We start from the raw sequence: 3,443 nt of genomic DNA on the forward strand, positions 1-3,443 counted from the left end.
TCCACTCAAACACAACAAGAGTGAAGGGTAAAAAGAGCCATTATTTTTAAGGATGGAAAAGATTATTTGAAAACTTAAAACAGCCAGATTATACAAGAAATTGCTTGAAAATTCTCGTCTTCAAAGAGTTGGATTCCTGTAGGGAAAAAAAAGTGAGTTTATTGGATGGGAAAGAATATGCATTGTGAGCTACAAGGTGCCAACCTTTAACCCAATTACACCCCTAGGTTTTCTGGTTATGTCAGTAACTTTGAATATTGATTAGTTAACTGGCATTAAAAAAGGTCGCTTAGGGTGTACAAATGGTTATATACCTGAAAGTGGGAAGATACCTACCATTATACATGCTTTGTTCTTTCTTTAGACCTGAAAAAAAACAAAAAACGACTTTTTTGAACAATTGAGTTATTCTTCCCTTTCCCATGTTTAGAAATCCTTGTGATCCCTCAGACAGTTCCTTCTGGAACAAACTTTCCTCTTCTCCCCCAGCCAGCCCCAGTGGGTTCACCTTTACAGGCTCTGGGACAAGGACAGGAGGTAAGACATGTGAAGGTTTCCTCACTGGGAAATTGTAGCTTGGCTTGCACTTTACCTCTGAATTACTCACCTCAAACTTCAGACTGAAGTTGACCAGAAATACAGATTACAGTTCCCCTGCAAAAGAATGAATGGGAACTCAGTCAACCAGCCCTAGGCACACCTGTATAGGCTGCACAGGTTTCAAAACACGCTTTTCAGAAACGAGGTGGTCCAAAGAATGTCCTATTAGCTGTACTGCCTACTCAATCAACTTCCCAGGGTCACTTTTCATTCCAAGGCAAGCTCACAGCTCAGAAAATACCTTTCAGTCACAGTGATCAGACTGGGGCGGTATAAACTCATCACTGGTGAGTGATCCCAAAGTGCGAAACTGGCACCTTTCATATAGCAGCCACAGATTGAGATTACAAAGAGGCTTACCTCAAATCATTCCTGGGCCCCAGAGGAGGTGCTGGACCTGAAACAAACAAGACAGTCAGCAGCATGCACTTCCTGAACTAAACGGAGGCTTCAGCCAGTTCCTAGAAAATCAGATTTCCGAGTCTCAACAGCAAGTCATCAGCCGAACGAGATTCCATGTCAGTCATCATATATACAGGCCTAAAGGGCATTCTCTACCCGGCATGCCGCACATGTGGAAACCACTCACCTTTGAGTGGACAAGCAAAGCCGGTCACTGTTACCAGCACCTGGAAAGACAAGGCTGTGGTCGATGAAAATGCCAACTTGGTATCCCCGCCGCCACCATCTTCTCCAGTTTCTCAGGTGTTCAAATGTGTTCATTATGTAAGTCATAGTGAGCTAGTTCGATTCATCATAGAAACTGACGACTGGGTGGCATAAGCCTGACAGTCAACTCACCTTTTAACTCTGGAGGTTTCTCAGGAGTATACAGGGCCCAGCTGCTCCTAAATGAGATCACACAATTAGCAAATGATCTAGAATAGCCAAAGTGATTCTAGTTATGGTTAACGGGCAGACCAAGAAAAACTAAGCAATGCTAACTCTCTGTTGTACCTCAGACAGTTCCTTATGGAACAGGTTCTCATCCTCTCTCCCAGTTAGCCCCAGTGGGTTCACCATTACTGGCTCTGAGGCTAGTACTGGGGTAAGACAGGATGTTTGCTCTCCTCACTGGCACTGGACCCCACAGAAAGTTACAACAGGTATACACACTCACCACTTCCACCTCTTTCCATGTGTTCAACCCTGGGCAGATCAATGGTGACCTAGGAGGCAAGAGATCAAGAAATGTCACTACAAGCAATGAGAAACCAGAAAGCTAAATGGGTCAATTAAGGCTCTGGTGACAAAAACAAAACACGTTGCCAAGTTATTCACTGGATAATGGGTTCACGTGTTAGTTTACCACAGGATTGGAGTATTAGAAGGAGCTACTTACCATTTAGATAGGTGAATAGATCATCATCAGGACAACCTATAAATGAAGAGTCAATTATTACTAAAAATGTTGTAATGGAGTAAGATTTCATCACTGAACAGAAACTGCCATCAGAACTCTAACATGCTATTACCTGTCGTGCCTCACAGAGCGTCAGCGTAACAATTCAAATCATCTGACAGTGACGTGTGGGTGCGGGGAATATCACCCCCCCAAGAACCAGAGGTACCACCGGGGTGTTCTCTCCCTCCCCAGCACAATCATTCCAGGAGAAACCAGCAGGAAGGACCATTTGCTCTCCTGGTTGTGGGGGACACTGGAGAGAGAACACCTCAATCCCCCATTTAGACAATTACCTGTGATCACCCTCGGACGCAGCCGAATCCGTGAGGACCGATGAGATGCTACGGACAGAAAGAGGAGGCATTACATACATACATACACCCAGTAACAGCCATTCAAAGCCCATGAATACTCTTGGCCGACTTCTCAGTGCTTAGATGACATCACTTGTGAGTTCAGTCATATGCTTGTCGTTGTATGTTCATCACGGAGTGGCCAGCCCAAGCGGACACCCATTTGCACTCGGCGCCCCTACCCATAATGGCATAATCCTGTGTACCCACCGGAGCCCCGCTGCAAGGACTGATCTGCACGGGGATAGGTCTGGTCCCATCCTCCAACCTGTACGAGCTCTCTGGGTCGGAACCAAACCTGGAAAACAGCGAAGAGCACCCTTCACTTAGGTTTCATGCCTTGCAGCCTCGTCTTGTGCGCGTGCCCTAACACTTCAGAGCTAAACAGACCCCAAGCATGAAAATACAACCCAACTTTTGCTGCGGATGGTGCTACTCAGAATGTATACACTTCTCCACCAATCCATCAGAAAGAGAGAGTTCGGTTTTTATCATCCCCGTAGCACACCGCACAGGACTCGCACGCACGCAGCAGCGGAGGAAGCGCCGTGAAGGGTGGCCTTCAGCACTTACTCGAACAAGAGGGATGTCCCGGGTCCTCTAGCGTCCATACGTGCGCCCGAACCCTGCAGACAAGGAGCACATTAGGTCGATATTGCATATTGCCCAACGCCCTGGCCTCCGGCGCGCCCACTGCCCCGGGGGTGCAAGGCCCGTCTCAGAGTGTCTTATCCTCACGGGACTCGGTACAGGTCTGTGAAAGGTCCTCATCACAGAGAAGGCCGCCGGCACCGCCCGCCATCGCCATTTTGTCCTTCACAAAGCCCTGCAGTAGCTTCGAGGCCTGGAGGCCATGGCCAAGTCGCCCCATTTGCCCTCCCGCCCCCCGAAACAGACATAACACAGAAGACGGCCTAAGGCCCGCCACGCTGACGCGGGCATGCCTCCCCAACACAGAGAGAACACTCACCAGAGCAGCAGAGAAAAGACAAGACCCAAAAGCCTCAGCGAGGCATTTAAATACCCTCTCGCAGAGGCCCACGGGATTGGAGGGCGGGGCTGCGGCGGGCGCACGCGCACGGGGA

The 3,443-nt window shown here is 48.5% G+C and overlaps 1 long non-coding RNA gene across 1 annotated transcript; it reads right to left on the reverse strand.

Annotated features, from left to right (window-relative positions):
* Positions 1-40: 40 nt before the first annotated feature.
* LOC102768775 lies at positions 41-3,357 on the reverse strand. The gene is made up of 12 exons (XR_001515356.1): positions 3,329-3,357; positions 2,932-2,984; positions 2,569-2,656; positions 2,299-2,346; positions 1,943-1,978; positions 1,721-1,769; positions 1,402-1,448; positions 1,190-1,229; positions 961-997; positions 608-654; positions 337-366; positions 41-136 (listed from the first exon to the last, which is right to left on the reverse strand). It is a non-coding gene; the product is annotated as an uncharacterized LOC102768775 (long non-coding RNA).
* Between the last annotated feature and the right edge of the window lie 86 nt (positions 3,358-3,443).

This window comes from Myotis davidii, unplaced genomic scaffold (genome assembly GCF_000327345.1).
Source record: "Myotis davidii unplaced genomic scaffold, ASM32734v1 scaffold826, whole genome shotgun sequence".
Classification (NCBI taxonomy): Eukaryota; Metazoa; Chordata; class Mammalia; order Chiroptera; family Vespertilionidae; genus Myotis; species Myotis davidii.